Source organism: Nipponia nippon, unplaced genomic scaffold (genome assembly GCF_047370975.1).
Source record: "Nipponia nippon isolate SJK-2023a ecotype South Korea unplaced genomic scaffold, ASM4737097v1 scaffold_2, whole genome shotgun sequence".
In the NCBI taxonomy this organism is placed as follows: domain Eukaryota; kingdom Metazoa; phylum Chordata; class Aves; order Pelecaniformes; family Threskiornithidae; genus Nipponia; species Nipponia nippon.
In genome coordinates this window covers 42,771,818-42,790,949 of record NW_028262336.1, presented here as the reverse complement: position 1 = coordinate 42,790,949, position 19,132 = coordinate 42,771,818, and the positions used below count along the sequence as shown (strand labels likewise).

The following is a 19,132-nucleotide window of genomic DNA, read 5'->3' as shown; positions in this document are numbered from 1 at the left end:
AGTAACAACAAAGGATCTGAGGTCATGTTTTCAGGTACAAATTACTTCCTTATCTGGTTAGATGCAATAGAGATGGTATCTTTCAGGGCAAAAGTATTTATAGTTTGGTTTTATAGTATGACATTAGGACTTGACTTTTCTCCTCACAGCATCTGTGTCATCACTGTTCCAGTCATGCATACCATCTATCTGATAGTGTGTGCTTGGCCTCTGCTTTAGCTTACACCAGCAACCTCTCACAGCAGAGGAACCTGCGTGTGCTGGAGGTGCTACTTCGCTATCCCTTTGGGTAGCATGGACCTGACTGAAGCAGGCCTGGCACAAACTGTTGCACCCAAGTTTTTCTAAAGACTCTTCAGCAGATCCTTTGCCCTTACATATGCCTCAGTGCTGAGTATTTTCACTCTGCACCACTGCCGCTGTCTCACTATAAAGACAAAGAGGGCAGAGAACCTGTGTCCACTAAGAAGTGTGAAGATGCCAGGAAGGGATCTCCTTTCAGATAGCCCTAGCAGTGTGCACCTGCCTAATGCCTTCTGCTAGGAAGGAAACCAATTTCGCCAGTTGTGGAGATTTCTTTTTCAGTTGATTCAAAGAAACAGGAACTAAAAATCTAAAAAAAGGGGACAGAACTAAAGGACTCAACTGAATAGGAGAAAACAAAAACAAAGATATAATGCCTCTCCTTTCTTTAGGCTCATGGGTCCTAGCAGTCATTAATGGAAAAACACATTCTTGCTTTTTCAGCCATCTTTAGATGCAAATTATTAGTGTCAGGGTTGTAGTAAGGTAAGACAAGTGACAGGACAGCCACTCCTGGCACCTGGCAAACATTGATGTGGCACATGTCAGTCCTGAAGAATATTGCAGCTTTGGACTGCTATTTGGGGTGCAAGGGGCACACAGCATGTAAGAAAAATTATACTAGGAGTTCCCAACTGCCTGTTATTCAGGCAAAATTCAATCTCAACTGAATACAGAGCGAAGCTAGACACATCTGCTAAAGCCATCATGGGAACTATAGTTTCAGAAGCAATGTGTACTGAGAGAGGAAGAGAAATGGATGTTCAACAGGTTCCTTGTGGAGATAAGAGGCTTTTTCAACATCTTATAGAAAAAACTTCGTAAAGACAAGTAAGTCCAAGAAAGTGTGTGATATCAAAAACACTTATTTAAAACAGTTCTAACACTCAGAGCAAAAAGTATTTGCATAAAGAAGAAAGTTCATATCTTGGAAGTCTTATGGCAGATGGATCAAAACTACTTAAAGATCAGTCAGATGCATATGTCAAAGGCAAAGTTCAGGTAAAATAAAGTCAATTACAGGCCTGAATGACAGGAAGAATGGTGTTAGAGACAACAAGTGTTTGCAGAATTCAGTTGATAAAGATGATGTCAGAAATATTTTGGCATACTAGAAATCTAGGCATCATCAATATCATAGAATCATAGAATCGCTAAGGTTGGAAAAGATCCTTAAGATCAATATGATGGTAAAAGTCATAGAATGGGGTGATCCCTAATATAGCTAATAGAATAACAAGTTATGGAAGAGTCATTGGAGCCCCTGGTCCAGAAGAAACAAAGAAATTAAATCCAACAGATCAAGATATTCAATAATATTATGGGACAGATACATACTGCTGGGTATAGCTCAATTTGTAGGAAGAGAATATGGTTAAAATTCAGATTTTTCATAGATTTAAGAGAACAAAACTAAAATGGCTAACCTTGAAATTTAGTCAAATCGTTAAAGTGGTGGTAATGTGGAAATTGTCACAAACAAAATGAGGAACTGGAAGAAAAATGACATCAGTGTTGAAAAATAGTCGTGTGTAGTTGCATTTGGGGAGAGCAGATCTCTAATTTTAATTGATAATGTCTCAGTAAAGTCAAGAATTATATTTCTTGACCTAAACACAACCTGGTGCCATACCTAGTGTTGACTTCCAGCATCCTTTAAGATCTACTTTGAACTATGCCATTAACTTGTGCCACAGTTTCTGTCAAATAAAATTTTTTGTTAGGTCTTCATTACTGCATTACATCAGTACTACATACCAATGAAAATTAATGTCACAGATGGATAACTATAAAATTATTTAAAGATAACAATCTTCTTAAAATGCCACATACTACTATTGTAAGTAAGGGGCAAAAGGCATGTCACAGGAAAGTGGGTTGGTAAGTAACAAAGCCTGTTGTTTTGCCTTCTGATAATAAGAGATAGCTGCACAGCCTGTATTTAGAGAAAACAAATTCCTCGTCACCTTTTTTTCTATGAAGAAGATGAAGCAAGACAAAATTTGAGCTACTTATTTCTGTATTAACAGTCAAGTTGAAAACAGAGCAGCATTTTAAGAACACCCTGGAAGTGCATGTTTCATTTCTGTTTAGCAGCTAAGCCATACAGTGTGAAAGTCTTCACTTTGGAAATTGTTATTGAATTATGCATATGTCACTCTACAGTTCCAGAGGAAAATATAAACTTATCACCTTAGTTTTTATTTTATTTGTTTCTATATTGGGACATTTATATGTCTCCATCCCATTGCTTTTCTGTAAACAGTTACACTGCATTAAATGAGAAAGGACAGGAGAATAAATAACCTAACTTTGATCTGCCCTTGAAATCATGCTGCATTTAAGCAAGAGGACTTCAGGTGTTTCCACTCTGCCCTGAGTAACTTTAAAAGCCAGAGTGGAAGGTGACAACATAAACTGTTACAATAACTCTCTTAGGAGCTGCCTTGCTACAGATGGATTCTGCTATTAATGTTTTTGTCAGACTTCTAGCACTCCTACAGTCCATCAGCTAAGGACTGTCTTGGGTAAGTGTCTTGAGTGTTCACAGCAACTGCACTAGTAAACTGTTTCTAATCTGACTGAACGGCTGTGAATAGGTTTCATTGCTTAATCAAGAGATTATGCTATTAAATACTCCAGCAAGTTTGATTTTTCTATTTTTGTTTTCCTTTTCTGAAACACTGTATTAATGTGAATGGCAAATAGTTGTCATGTCTGAAAAATCAAGGTAATTGCAAAAGGCCAAGGCCATATCATAATCACAAATTGAAAAATTCTGTTACTACAGATTAGATGCCTGGAAATCATTTGAAGTTGAATAAGAAGTAATATCTTTTTCCTCCTGCCCCCTAGGACAAAATATTGAATAAAAAACATTTAATTAAGGCTAATCTCCAGGGTACTGAGTTGTTTCCATTAAATGGCCACCTCTGCTGACTTCTGCTCATTTTGGGAAATTAATTGAAAGCAATTATTTCTTAGAACTGTTTTGTCTTTTGGTTTTAATCAGTCAACTCCTAGGCAGGTCTCCCACCTCTTAATGATGATATTTTATCTTGTAATCAGTGTGTGAGATGTTGTTTGTATTGATATGTAGTTCAAGCTGTGTCTGTTTAACTTTTTGTAAAGTTATAGAGCATCCTATTTGAACAAGGACAGAGTCTACACTTAAAGTATAGAAATGTAATGTAAAGTATATTGCATAAGCAGAGATATTACTTGACCGCATTTAATAATGGTCCAATTTTTTTTTTTTTAAAGTGACATTGTGGGTGTATGTGTGTGTATATCTATGCAGCTGGAAAGGAAGAGAGTGAGAGCGTTGCAGTTAACATCTGTAGTTCAGGAAAGGACACAGCACACTTGTAGTATTTAATGTTTTGGAGAGGGGTACTACCTATACTTTAGATCTGGTCCCTGAAAAATGACAGAGGTCTTATTTCTAATTTCAGATAATATTGGTTATTATTTCTAAATTGCAATTTTTTTTTCAAACTGGATAACAACCTCATCAGTGTAAAATTTTAGTACCTTTATATATTAATATATCACATCTCAGAACCAAGACTCCTTTCACTGAAAGGTCCCTGAGGAATACTTCCTTGGGGAAGTATTTAGTGTCACATCTTTCAGCACACACATAATCTCAGTGACTTCACTGGAATCTCTGACTTGCACATATAAATTCAAAACTCCGAAACAGTATGAAAGTAAGTATTCTTATCAGGCTTATATTTGAAAGCCCTGTATGCTCTCCCAAATCTTACCTTTCATTATATTATAGTATTTTTACAGTTGTAAGAACTGCAAAAAATCCCTTTAAAATATAAACCCAAAATGGGTGTTACAAAATGTCAACAAGATTCTAAAGTGCAGTGAGACAGGACAATAGACCTGGCAGCTGAGAACTCTTAGGTGTTTTAACTGTAGTGCCTAAAAATAATTCAGATGCAATTCACCATTTTTTCATATAATGAACAGATATCACTACTCTGTGAATAATATCCCAGATTTAACACCAAAAAGGATAGGCACCTCATCTGATGATGCTTTGCTGGGGGAAAGCTGAATGTCCATCCAAAGTACAACTACATACATAAACTATTATAAGAATAATATTTTCTTTGTGATTCACAAAAACAGATTCTCCCTCAATACACATCACAGTTTAACTTTTGCTTAATTTTTGCAGTATATTTAAGTACATTGCTGAATCAGAGCCTCAATCAGAATAATTATACTGACGGCATTTGAGTTGTATCAGCTGGAAGCCTGAAGGCAACGGTAAAAGAAGTTAAGTGGAATATTTAAGCAATTAAAATAAAACTAATGATTGAGGTTTTCTCGGTCATCTATGCTAGGTATTTTAGTCAATTTGTATCTTTTTTTTTTTTTTTTTTTTGTAAATAGACACATTTTGTGGTCTGAACACTAGAGCTTTGGGCCTACCTTGTCTTTCAAGATGTAGTTTGACTCTTACCTTCAAAAAAGAGATACAAAGATATTGAGTAATGGTGTGAATCAGAAGATCAGTTGGTTCAGTTTTCCCCAACACTACCCTTGAATTAACTGCACAGGCTTGTTACTGCTAGAGGTACCCAGACCCAGTGGACTCCAGGATGTAGGGGATTTTTCCCATCCCCATATGTTGGTTCATTTAAGATTCTCAAAAAAGTACAGTAGCAGAGAGAAAAGGTTCATTTTAGCAGCTTTTATTTGGGAGACACATAACCTCTTAAGAGTGAACTTGGCAGCTTGCATCTAGTGTAAAATGATTGAATTTAACTATTACACTGAGAGTAACTGAAGTCTTTGAAGCTTTCTGCTTCATATTGACTAACGATGCCCAACACACACAGACACGCACACACATGACTCTCTGGTCTTGAACATGCAGTCTAACCAGTTGCTGGCCCCAGAGCCGGGGTGTCTCCAGCTGCTGGCCTGGGTCCCAGAGCCCACTCAGCCCGATGCCTCTCTCCAGGGCTGGCACTCAGATTAACCTCCCACCCCCCTGCTAAGCTGGCTGGGTGTTCATCAGTGCTCCTGCACACAGACCCATAACACAGAGTGCGCGTACACTGAAAACAGTTGGAAATGGGATTTAGTGAGAGGACAGGATAAACTGTGCTGATGTGCATGGATCAGTCAGACAAGCATGCTGACCAGTAACCTGTTTGCACATTACCAGCCCCTTTTAATCTCCTTTTCCTCTTATTTTCTTATATTTGTTCCTCTCTTATCTACCTTGCTCCTTCCCCCAAACAATCCCCTTAAACCATCCCATAAAAAGTTTTACACAATCCCAAAATGCTCTTCCCTCCTGCATCCCATAGGCAATAGTCCACTTTAGTTTACATGGTACTGCAAAGAGAGTTTCTTTCACTGGTTTATATTGGTGGGTTACACACCAGGTTCGGTGGTCCAGTCCTTCTCCTTTGACCGTTTTAGGAGCAACTGATTCAGTGTTCTGTAATTTTCACTGGTAAGATCTTCACTGATGAGGTTACTAGAGGTCCTCCACCCATCACTGTTCCCCTGATCCTTGCAGAGTCTCTGTGTCTGATCTGCACAACGTTTCATCAGATAACCTAGCCATTATGCTCTTTCTGTTCGTAGTTTCTTTTACCGTTTCTTCACCTTTGTGCTTAATGGTGGACACACTCTTGTACCACAGATACACTATTTGCACTTCCTGACTTCACCCATGTGTTTTAGTTAGGTCTATAATTTCTCAGCCATCCTATGGAGTCAACAGAAGAAGGTAACTTCAGAAGATACCTCCATGCTACTTAAACATGAAGGTACTGCTTAACTTAATTGATCTTCATGCTCTGACTTTTGTAGATGGGGGCATGCTTTGCTCTGTCCACTGTACAGATGGGGTGTTTTAGGAACCTACGTTAGGCAAAAGAGATTGTAGTGCACGTATGTTTACTCCCAGTCTACACTGGTGAACTATCATCACAGAAGTTTTCAGTAAAAGATATAAGAATATGAGAAAGGCAAATAGTTGTACAATATTAGCACTTTGGTAAATTGTCACTGGTTTTGCATGTAGTCAGGCATTTTGCCTTCTGTCTGACATCATTTACATCTCCTAAATACTCCCAATCTGGACATACACATTGTAAGCACCCCTTCTGAACTTTGGAAACGATTTAGGTCAGAGGTTAATGTACTTCTGGAAGAAAAATTATGTTAATCCTTGCAGTATTGTCTATTGATAATTTAAAGAAGCCAAGGAAAAGGAATAAATTTTGCTCTAAGGAAAAAACGCATGGGAAGACAGTATCTCTTGTCAGCCACCACCCTACTAGGCTGAAGTGGCAACTATAGAAAATAAACCAAAGTGATTCTCACTGACTTCCAATTTTAATTCTACAGAGAGTTAAAAGAGATTATTTTAGTTTTGATTTTTTTAAGCAATGAAGGATGTGCTGTATAGACATACAAAGGACACTGGATGTGCACTGTTTTCCTTTCCTCGTTCACTTGGCTAACACCTTGTCAGTGGCCTCAGAAACTGGGAGTTGCTGGAGTGTAGCAGATAGATTCACAAAAGAAAATTGTACCTTTAAGCACTTTTTAAATACAACCTGAAGGTCACAGACTATAGTACCAATGACATTCTATACTGCTTTGGTGGCTCTTATTGAGTACTATTTTCCTCTGTAGTTTGCTAATGTAACAGGAAGTCATTTGAGAAACTAAGACAACAGAATCGTTGCTAGCTTCTGTAATATAGAGAGCAGCTGAAAGCCACTGAGAAAACATCAGCAATAGCACCATCAGGTACCAGAGATGAGGAACAGTTGACAGTGCAGTGTCAAGCTTGCGATAACTATTCTGTCATGTAATATTCCTTTGAAGTTGCTAGCAAGTTAGAGCACCAAGCTTACCTTTATAAACTTGAAGTGTTCATCCATACAAGGGCTAGATTTTCAGCTGCTTTAACCTGCACAGCTTCATGGGTAGCACTGGAAGCAACTGAATTGTGCTTACTGAGACCTACTTTAAGTTGTGACAACCTATCCTAGAAGTAAATTCTTTTTTACACCGTTATGTTAGCAGGAAAAAAATATATTCTGAACATTTACTGACAACTTATCCCTTTTTCAGTAGTGTGTGTGTGCACATGCACAAGTTCAGCAAAAGCTGAGTTTGTTTTGATTATTAATTGAATAAATAGTACTAGCATAGTTTCTCTAGTTTTGTATACTTATGTTGCATAGTTTTTAAAAACTGCATTTACCACTAAAAGTAAATAATACTTTTTTTTTTTTCAGTCTGAGCTTTAAAGAAGTCAGTGATTCCCCCACCTCATAAATCTCAATCTATGTACTCTGTAACCCAACAAGAAACAGGGTTTAGATGTTTGCTTTAACAATAAATACAGGATCTCTACAGATCGATTTTTCATGGTTGGAATCATCTGTGATTCAATGTGAAGTAGAAAGCTTCAAAGACTTCAGTTACTCTCAGTGTAACAGTTAAATTCAATCATTTTACATTAGATGCAAGCTGCCAAGTTCACACTTAAGAGGCTATGTATCTCCCAAATAAAAGCTGCTAAAAGGAACCTTTTATCTCCACTACTGCACTGTATTGAGAATCTTAAATGAAGCAGCACAAATGACAAAAGGTTGTTCAGTCAAAGTCAGCACATATAGCCCAATGCACTTGAAAGGCAGGAGATTAATTCCTAAAATTCTAGTCAGAAGTCAAATAGTTGAAGATCACCTCAACTTTGAGACTCGATATGTATGAGGAGTGTTCTTTCAAGCAACTGCACATAGTGAGGAGTGTTTTCAAGCCTCAACCACTACCTCAGCTGATGAAAGCTAAAAGAATAATAGTTGACGCAAACTGCACTCTTTTATACAGAGCCTGCAGTGGAGTTGCTGCTCTGCAGTTACTAGTAAACATAACTTTGAGCACCATCAAAAGTGATCAATGGCATAAATAGAGAGTAATAAAAAGAAGGAAAAAGAGGCAGGACAAAACCTCATCCATGTTACATAAATCTAACATTTTTGACTCCTAGGGATTAATTCTTCATTGTCACATGCATGAAAAAGAGTACTTGGTTCCCATTAGTAAAGTGCATGGGAGCAGTGGAGGGATAAATTCTAGCTAGGGTGAACTTGTTGTTGCAGAATTAAGGATAAAACACCAATAACTTTTTTTTCATGCCTCTGTCATGATCTTTTTTGTGTAATCTTTATACACCTAAAGATGTGTTCAAGCATCACATTGGCTTGAATTATTCAAGAATCATGTATGTATGCATGTATTTATATGCATAAGAACCATGTATCTGTACAGATATCAACTAATTTCTAGCCTTCTGCTATTAAAAATAAGTTAGTATGTTTCCCTGGAATCTATTAATAAATTTGACTTCAGTGGGCCAAGAAGAGTCAGCTGAAAAATTATACTGGGATTAGATTTTTGAAACTGTGGCACATAAGGTATTCTCTACCTCTTGAATTCCCAGTTTAATTACATTATATTGTGTGTGCTGACAACAGAAAAAGCATCTCTTCAATAAACACTTTTAATCTGTAAAAAACAGAGTAGCAATGGAGAGCTCTGTGGTGCCATAGTCTTTTACACAGTGGTTTGAGGTTACTCCTGCTCATTAGGAAAACACACATGAATAGTTAAGCAAAAATGAAAAGAGAATCTAGGCTTCCTGTGTCCTAGCTGAACATACTAATGCTTTTTGTTGGCATGTAGTAACCACTGCCTACTGCAATGGATATTTTAGAAATCTGAGTATGTACTTTTATCATTCGTTGAGTCAGCCAGAATACATTTTTGGTTTTGGTTTTGACAAGAAGGCTAACTTCATCAGTATCTCAGGCAACTAGACTTATTCACACAGTCTTATTTAGGTTGATTTTTCATCAGGAGATCTCACTGTGCTTTGCAAAAATGAGGAAGCCAATCATCAACTGCAAAAACTAATATAGAAATATTTTTCTTTTTAAGCAGGGGCATAGACATCAAGACTAGAGCATGGTAAGTACACATGATAGCATCTCTTCAGTACCAGTCAGAGTGCACGGGACAAGGAGCCTTCCTCCCTTTAAGTGGTGAATTAACTTAATCCAAGCTCCACTGAGGCAGAGCAGACTCAAATTATCAAATTAATCACCCAGAAGGTGAAACATATTGCCCAAAACAGTTCCTTTTGCTTGCAAAAGGACCAAATTTGCTAGACCATGCCAGCAGGAATCCATTGTTCTTGTGATGTAGCAGCTGTTGCAAAAGCATGTATCTTCAAGTTAGGCCGAGTTTACAGATACTTTGCACTTGGAGAACAGAAACGCACCATCTATGACACCAACAAGCACCAGCATAACACATGACACTTCATATCACAAAGGAGGAGGTGACTTTGAGCAGTCATCTTGACACATTCAAGTTTTCTACAAAATTTCCAGACAATTTCTGCTTCTGCATGAGCCCGGAAACATGATTCAGTCTTCACAGATGCTGACATGTTCCAGTGTAGTTCATTCTCAATTCATTTTGGGTTTGCTAAATTAGTTTTCCCTCTGCAGCCCCTTCAGAGCTCAGTTCAGAAGGATTCTTTTGCCTGTTTCTCTTACAACACCAGAAAAAGCAGAAAGTGTGTCTGTTTACCTAGCAGTTTAGCTTCATTTGATCACCTCTTTAGAGCACTATTTTATAGGTAAGTCTTATGATTTTCCTGAATTTTCTTAGGTGAAAGAGGAAAATGACCCAGGATGAGTGCTTTAACTTCTGGAGAAAAAGTAGTGATGATTTCTTCTTCTGGCTGTTGTGAAGTAAGTACCTACTAGATAATAAGTCTACCGAAACTGGGGGAGCCCTGCCTTTCTCAGTATCTGTGAGAGAAAGGAAACACTTTATTTTAGATATTAATGGCAGAACTGCTAGTGATGTGAGACAGGCATGGAGGATGGAAACTTTTTTCTCTAGTTTTCTGTTTTTAATTTTTTTTTTCAATTTGAATAAAACTTTTAATCCTCAATCAAAACCTTTTTGTGCTGACAGATGGACCTGATTTTTCCCCAGTTGACAGCAGGTTAAATCAGGTGATAAAAATTATTATACACTGAGTGACAAGAGTGCAGATTAGAGTTAAAGGAGACTTAATCACATAATTCTTGAAGGGGTATTTCCTTTGATGTAGCACCTGTGTGTGGGGGTGCCTTCCCTCTTATTTTCCCTTTTTAGGTTTCTCCAGATTTTTTCCTATAGCTTTAACATTAAGCTTTTAAAATCATATTGACTTTTTTTTCTTCTTCATTTGAACTTCTATTTCATTAATACCTGCTCAATAGTAAAGACTTTGCATGATTTACCCTCACTGAGTACTAGATTTTCTTAAAGCAGCAAGCACTGCTTATAGGCATGTATATTTGGCTTTGTCTAACAGGCTTTTTTGGTCAGAAAGGTGTATGGGATACTTCCTTGACTTAAAGAGATGAAGAAAAATAAGATAAGTGCATCTTACTGTGGTGCTGAAATGAAAGTCTGCTTTGATGCAGGATACTAGAATACATATGAGAGAGCGCTGTTCTTGTCATAAAAGCTAGCAGCTGAGCTTTCATTACCTAATCACAAAAAATGACATCTGGACAGAGACAAAGTCAGAAGCATAGATGAAGAACAGTTAAAAATCACTAGATCAGAGATAAAAATTGAGGTAAAACCATGACCAAGAGGTGATAAATGCCAAAGACAAGGGGAGTAGATTTCCCTGCCAAGGGATAGAACATGAATAGCGAAGAATTCAGGTCTCTAAGGCCTACAGATAAACTATTTTCTGTATGAGACTAATCATAAATTTATCTGTGTCAAAATAGATAAGAATGCGTGCATCCAAGTCTCAGAACTCCTACAGCTACACAATAGAGCTCTGCAGTGCCCAGAGCTAACTTTCAGTCCAACATTGCTCAAGGCTAAAATGAAATTAGCAGCATGGGCCTGATATATCTCCTCCTGAAATGAAGTGGAAGTTTTCCATTCACATTTCTGAGACCTAGATTGGGCCTGATATTTATTTCTGAGATCCAGTACGCTAACCATGATCAGTATTGCCCTTTTGGTACAAATCCACTTCATACCTAAGCTTTTAATTTACAAGAGACATGACTCCAAAAGCTACCATGAGAATAGGTTCTCTACCCCTGCCTCTCCACCCAACTTCATGGGACCAAGGTATGAATTAAAGCTTAAAGTAAATTCAGATATTAATATCCTGAGTCTTCTTTGCATCTATGTCTGTCAAATATTGGAGAAATGTATTTCACAAGGAGGAAAGGTGCATAGTAAACAATTGAACCATAGCACCTCATAAACTGAATCATACAAAATGAAAAATGCGGTTTGAGATAAAATACCAGGGAGGCTGGGGATTAGAGGGAATGATTTTGGATTTACAAGTCAATGTTTTAGCATGTAACTATAAGCAACAGTGCACCCAATAGTTGTATTTATTCCTGGATTTTGTTATCTAGTTACAAAAACATAGTAATGTTAACACTTCAGGGAGGGAACAGGCTCCCATTCTTGTCCAGTGTTGCCTAAGTTATTAATATTTGGGAGGGGAGGTGTTGTACGAGGACCTTATGTGTATCACCTCTCTTTACATTAATTAGCATCTTACACACAAAAATAGCCTATTAACCTCTATCCGAACGAACACTCAAAACAAGGCAGACTGTAAATCTTGGGTTCAGTGTTGTATTTTAAGGACTAGCAAACTATTTCTAATTTATTTTTAATACTAATTGGTATTCTTTTCTTCACAATCAGCGAAACAGTTCATGGCTCATGTGGAATGAAGTACTGTTTTACCTACAAAAAAAGATGTTATTGCTTTAAACAGGCTTGGCCAAATTAGCTGCTTAAATCTTAACTGTGTTAGGCAAAAGGATGAAAGATAGTTTATCACTGTCTGTAACAGGTCCACTACCAGCCCATTTAATTCTTGTTGAGCTGGCATTCAAGTATTAACTACAATAATGGAAAAATATTCTTACTTAATTTGTAGTCCAACTAATTGGTTCATGGTTTATGAGTTCAGCGTTTCAATGAACAGGAGCACAGCCAAATTCTTTTCAGAAATTACCTGCTTGAATATAGGTATTGTAAGGGCTTCAAAATTTAGTTTTCTGATCTAGTAACTAAAATGAGATTTTAATTATAATCAGGACAATTATTTTTAATATTCCAATGAAAAGTTTTTCTGCCTTAAAATCTTAGGGTGGAAAAAAGTTGCAAAAATAATTTTTCAGAAACATTAACAGCTAAATGCAAATCTCATGGTGAAAATGTCTGTTTTCTATAAAAAAACCTAGGGACCACATGATGTCTTCCTGGGGATAGGGGAGGAGGTGTTCTTAAAATAAAATTGGGCCAGTTTCACTGACTTATTCAACTATGGTCTAGAAATGCATCCAAAGCCTTCAGTGATCACTCAAACTAGCCCAAACCCTGAATATCACATTGTAGAGTCTTTCATTTGCCAGTGAATCCTCTGTTGCAGTCAAGCACTGTAATCCAGGTTGACTCAAATGCAGTTGTCAGGTTCAGAACCTGGAACATCCTCTCGAAAGGCAACTTTCTATTTTTCTTTTATTTTTAAATACCATCCAAACAATAATCACGGAGCTATTTCTCTTCATTCCTTGCCCAGAAATGTAACTACAACCACAGTAATAAAGCAATCAGGAGGTGCATATGTAGTCAGTACAGAATGTAGGAAGAAGGCATCAGGAAGAGGTTTACACATTTCTTTGAAAATGTCTGGATAACAAGAGGTCATAGCACAGCAATAAGGAAAGGGATGTGCACTTATGGCTGCCATTTGTAAAAGTTGCTACTAGTCAAGAATTTGTTAAGCAAAGCTGGTGGTAAAAGAAGAAGATACAACTTATGAATATAACTGCAGCCTAATGCTTCAGGGAACACCTCTGTGAAAGGGAACAGTCCTCAGCCATAGGATGAGAGGAAATGGCCTCAAGTAGTGCCAGGGCAGGTTTAGGTTGGATACTAGGAAAAACTTCTTCACTGAAAGGGTAGTCAGGCACTGGAACAGGCTGCCCAGGGAAGTGGTTGAGTCCCCCTCCCTGAAGGTATTTCAAAGACATGTAGATGTAGTGCTTAGGGACATGGTTTAGTGGTGGACTTGGCAGTGGTAGGTTAATGGTTGGACTTGATGACCTTAAGGGTCTTTTCCAACCTAAATGATTCTAAGATCCAGACCTTCTCCAAGACCCAAGTAAATAAGACTATAATGGGTAAAATGGAGTTCTTAGTGAGGACTACAACACAGAGCTGTGTCTCATGTTCCCACCAAGTGAAAGCCCTTCAAAAGGCAATAAATGCAAGGTTATTTAAACAAATCCTCTGGGAGGCGAAAAAAAAAAAAGCCAAAATTCATCCAAATCAAGATTTTTTTTTTTTTTTCTTTCCATGGAACAGAATGAGTGCTTTGGAGCAGGATAACTGATCTGAAGGCAAAGGTACTGGTGCTCAGTTGGCAAAACTTGTTTTCATCTGCAGTTTTTGGTAACTGTTGCTTAACTAAGCATTGTCTGGGCTTTGAAATATGAGCCTGTGCATTCCTGCAATGTGGAGCAATACATTTATCTGCTGCTTTTAGTATGGCTCTAGAAGCTAAAAATCAAAACTATATTTCAATATTGCAAAGGTGCTTAGGTTAATGACATTTAGAATGAACATAGTTAAAACTATTTCTCAGTTTAGGAAACCAAGGCACAGATGGCTTGCTTATTTGCATATAAATTACATTAAAAATTGTTTACCCAAGACTTTTGGCCCCATAGAACATGAAACAAAATTAAACCTTTTTTTTTTTTTTTTTAACCTACAGGAAGAAATCTCTGTGGTTTTGGTTGTTGTATTTGTTTCTAGATGACAACTTCAGCTTCATTAGAAGTCTGAAGATTCAACATCAGTGAGACACTTAATGCTTGGAATTATTAATTCAGGTGCCTTGTCTCAAGTTATTCACTTTGGATGTCTGCATCTTTCCACAAGCATCCTTTGCTGACTAAGTCACACAAAGTTAGGTGAGAGAAGCTGTGAAATAAAGGCAGACCTCTCTGTGAGAGGATAAAAAAAAAAAAACTTAATTTGGAGATTGTCCTTATTAAATAACACAATTTGTCCTTCTCAAATAAGCTCAATTTAAGCTCTAAAGAACTGATCACACAAAATGGAATAAATGTGGTTCTCAAACGGCATTTAACCTGGAAGTTAGCCAATGGCAATGGTAATTGTCTACAAACCTTTGTTTGCTTCTAGTGGGTGTGTAACACATTTGGTTGTCATTGTTACATGCCCGTGTATATAGTTCAGCCGGGACACAGCAGCCTCTGACTCTATGAACATATCCTGATGTAGTTTGAGAGAATATAATGTTGTAATTTTTTTTACTTGAAATTATTCATTTCAGTCAAATTATTTGCAGTTTTGGTGTGTGGCTTTCATAGCATTAATATGTTGTAGTAATAGTGTATTCAAACAGACATACTGATATTAGTAATAGCATCTTGTTACAGCCATTATGGCATGGATTAAAAAAAGCATTTATCATCTTTCCCAATCAATCATGATGACAATTTACCAATACATTTTCAATTACAAGCATAAGACTGTTTTGAAAGAATTTTCCCAAAATTGTTGAGTGGTCAGTGCTTTCTAACCTCACATGTGAATATTTCTTTATACAGCTCACTTCCACTTGGTTTCATATCATTCTCTAATCTATTTCCAGTGAATGTGCTTCCTAAGTCAGATAATAGTCTGCATTATTGTATACCAGTATGAACTAGAGATGCAGAATAGAGCTACAGAGAACCAGATAAAATTTTTTTCCCAGTGCAGTCTTGCGTCCTTTATCCACAGTAAATTCACACACTGAAGTGACAAAGACCTCCCTGACCACTGGAGAAGTATTGCCCAAATCTGAACTGCTTTAAAAACCAAAGAAATTTTCTAATTACATTAATGATCAGAGATCGGGGGGGGGGGGGGGGGGGAAGTTATTTCTTTAAAGGATTTGATAACTCACATTTTCTTTATGTTAACTGTTTATTTCTTTGTATTAGTCTCTGGAGTTCTGCTGCAGAGAATTTGAAATGGCTCTTTGAAATTCATTTGAAACTATTTCTTATGCTGAGCCCTTGCTTGCATATTAGGTTATAATCTAGCAAATATTTAAGTGTCCTCACCCTGATTAACTGTACCTAGTGGCATCAAAACACATTAAGCTAAATATTGAAATGTTAGTAAAGAAGTTGTGTTTTTATAAGTTCAGCTAAGATAATTGGAAAGAAAAAAACCCACACCTCTTGGGCAGAAAGCCCTTTTTTCAGGTCTGCTGGACACGTTTGCAATTCTTTTTCAGCATTAGAATTGCTTGGCATTTGGTCAATTCTTCCTCTTATTTCAACAGACTAGCTTTTTCTCTATGCAGGAATCAAGTCCCTTACTGTCTTAAGCTCTGTCTTCAGTCTTATCTGCCTCTCCCCTTAAAACAGGTATTTCAGATTCTTTGGTATACTGAGAACTAACGAGAAATTTCTTGGTTTGTTCTTCATTCATATTTCCAGTACTTTTTCTGTCTTTTCTAAAATATTGTTTTACTGTCCTTCCTGTCACTTTCACAATTTTTCAATATACTATTGCAAAGGTAAACGGAACAGGTGTGGTCTTAATATTTTTTTAAATATTAACACTGTACCATTTCAATTATGCAAAATAACCTACACAATAGAACTCTCCAAAACCTATATCTAGCAATAAGGGGATTCATTATATTAAACACATTCAAGTAGAGTAAGTATGATTAATAACTTTATTTTTCCACTACTGTTTAGGGATTTGAAAGCTCTTGATTAAGTGTTAAGATAAAAAGATCAATGTTTTTATCAAAGTGTTGCTTTTTAAAAAATACACACAAATGCACACACGTTAAAATAAGCACAAAGTGCCATTCAGGTTCAGTGAGGATGCAGACACTATGCTTATATAGAAACTGCTTACAAAATGTAGTAGCAAATGGTATAGCTAATTAAATGCATTCTAGGGGAGTTCTGCTTTGTTACCCAAACAGTCTCAAGTGCCATAAAACACCCAAATGTATTTATGCAAGAAGTGAAATCAGCTTTTGAGTTCCATCTTAATTTTTTTTTTCTTCATTGATGTTTTATATTTTCAGTTTAGGAAAAAAAATGTATAAACACACTGGCTAGAACTTATGCAACATATATAGAATGTTAAATAAAAACTAAATACCTAAATAATATGAATATGCAAATCGCCAACCTTATCATCTTTAAAGAACAAGCCTCTTATTATAATGATATTGTCTTTTAAAAGACTAATGTATAATCAAGTCAATAAACTATGTAGGACATTTCCAATACAAATATATTATATATATTCCAGTTAGGAGTGAAGAACCTAAGCATCTTTAATTTACAAAGAGAAAATTTGTGGTGAGAAATGTTTTACAGATGTTGACTATTTTACCTGTTTGATATCTCTGAGCCACAGTGTAGTTCTTAAAAATTCCTTCTGTGTGTGAGATAGAAACCTTTCTTTAAAATGTATAAATAATTGTATTCCATCACATCAACATTCAAATTCTAGTTTTCTCATCATCTGTGATAAAAATGAGTTGGTTTATGTACATTCACATACAAGTCACAACAGGTGGTTTTATGGAGACATTTAGGTAGAAAACTACATTATTAATTCCTAATGATAAAAAAATATGACAACACTTAAGCCTCTTACTTCCTTTAGAAAAATTCCAGTCACCTTCACATAACGAGAAGAAGGAGACTTTAAAGAAATGTTTTAAGTAAGTATTGTATTCTCCTTCACTCTCAAGGACTTTTTTTCCCCAAAGATAAAAGATTCTATATAAAGGTAAGATTGTTTGGACTCACTGGAAATAGAGTTTTCAGTTCCTACTGAAATTTTGAGAGTAAGAAATGGCTAAGAAAGAGTTTATTTTCTTTCATTCCTTTCACTTTTGAGAATACCTTGAAAACTTTCTGCAAGAACAATGCCTATTAAAAATCAGCTAGAGCATCATTAAGCAAACTATATATTCATTCATGTGCTGGAGATCTTATTAGAACTAAAGGGAATTACTTTTTTCCCCCCCTTCTTCTCACATACTTCTACCACAGTTATATATTTTCCTGAAAATATGCATGTGCTACCAAAAAAGTGTTAACCCCTAAGAAGGTGTTGAGCTAACAAGAGTGGAAAAAAACCTAATTCTGCAGCCAGTCTAGTATGACACAGGTGTACCTTTCTTTCTCCTCTGTAAAAGACAAACAGGTTGGGAAGAGGCTATGAAAACTCTGAATTCAACAAGAAGTCTTTCCTCTGCTCCTACTTTATACGCTACAACATTTATCAAAGCTCATTGTATTCACTGGTCAGCAAGCAACAACAAGGAAGTTAAAAGAAGAGAGAATAAAAAAAAGGTACATTTCAACATCAAGGGAAGGCAACTTCCTGATTCAGAGCATTGCTGGGACTTCAGTGGTGCTGCTTAAGATGAGGCTGCAGTGCATTTCCATAGCACTGATTTTTGTTTGTGCCTATAATAACTAATTAAATACAGAAATGTTACTGTAATTTAATAGAGAAGATTTTAATGTTTCAAAAACCAGATTAATTTATGTTTTGTAATCCTGGAGAAGGTATATGAAGTAAATTTGGAAGAAAAGATATGGTAAGATTTTAATTTGAAATTATTTCTTTTCTTCCCCTCTTGTCATCTCAAGATGATGCTTTGTGTGACTTATTTTACCTCCATTTATACATCCTTGATGATTTTATACCATTGAATGAGATTACCTAAGGATTATAGGTTTTCAGGTTACTTCAGATACTCCAAAAGATATTTTAGTAGTGACATGCTCAAACTTGATATTTGAAAATTGGTTTATTTCCATATGTTATGTTTTTAATTGCAGTCTACTAAATCTGACAGTGAAGTAGACATGCCAATAGTCTCTCTGGAGACATATATAAAGAGATTGCAGTAACTTTATTATTATTTCCGGCTTTCATTATTTCTATTATTTTTTTTCTTGAATTATGTAAATTATTAGGGTAAATGTGGTTATTTTTGCATAGTGCTATCTATGACATGTAATAACCCCCTGAGACCCCAGAGATGATTGCCCTTGAATAAATTTTAATTTACTAAAGCAGATATTGGATTGGCATGTTCTTTCTTATTATTCCAGTCTATAAATTTTTATTAATCGATTACATTATCTATGTGTTTTTATTAATTTACATTCAAGTCTTCAGCATTCAGTTAATAGGCAACTAGTAGTCAGCCTGCCACCCTGTGAGGATGACTGAGCACTGGAACAGGTTGCTCAGAGAGGCTGTGGAATCTCCATCATTGGAGATATTCAAAAGCTGTCTGGACAGAGTCCTGGGCAACCAGCTCTAGGTGGCCCTGCTTGAGTAGGGGGGGCTGAACAAGGTGACCTCCAGGAGCCCATTCTGTACTTAGATTTGCTCAGGAGTTATCAAGTGAGGTATTTAACCAATTTGCTTTTTCTTAACAGTTAAAAAACTTCAAGTTTGTATATTTTTTTGTGGAAATTAGGAACGGATAATGCACAGTGAAACAAGTCCAAGCTAACGGATGGGTTTCTGTACTAGTGCCCTTTTTGCTCCTTTACATGTGGAAATTCTGTTGTGATGAAATCTATCCACCTGTCTTTGGAGAAAAATGGGAGAAAATGAGTAGGGT

General features: G+C 36.5%; 1 long non-coding RNA gene across 1 annotated transcript; it reads left to right on the top strand.

Moving 5' to 3' along the window:
* The first annotated feature begins 2,733 nt into the window (after nt 1-2,733).
* LOC148055760 (uncharacterized) lies at nt 2,734-18,575 on the top strand. The gene is made up of 4 exons (XR_015705069.1): nt 2,734-2,831; nt 9,304-9,333; nt 10,042-10,124; nt 17,684-18,575. It is a non-coding gene; the product is annotated as an uncharacterized LOC148055760 (long non-coding RNA).
* Nucleotides 18,576-19,132: the final 557 nt, after the last annotated feature.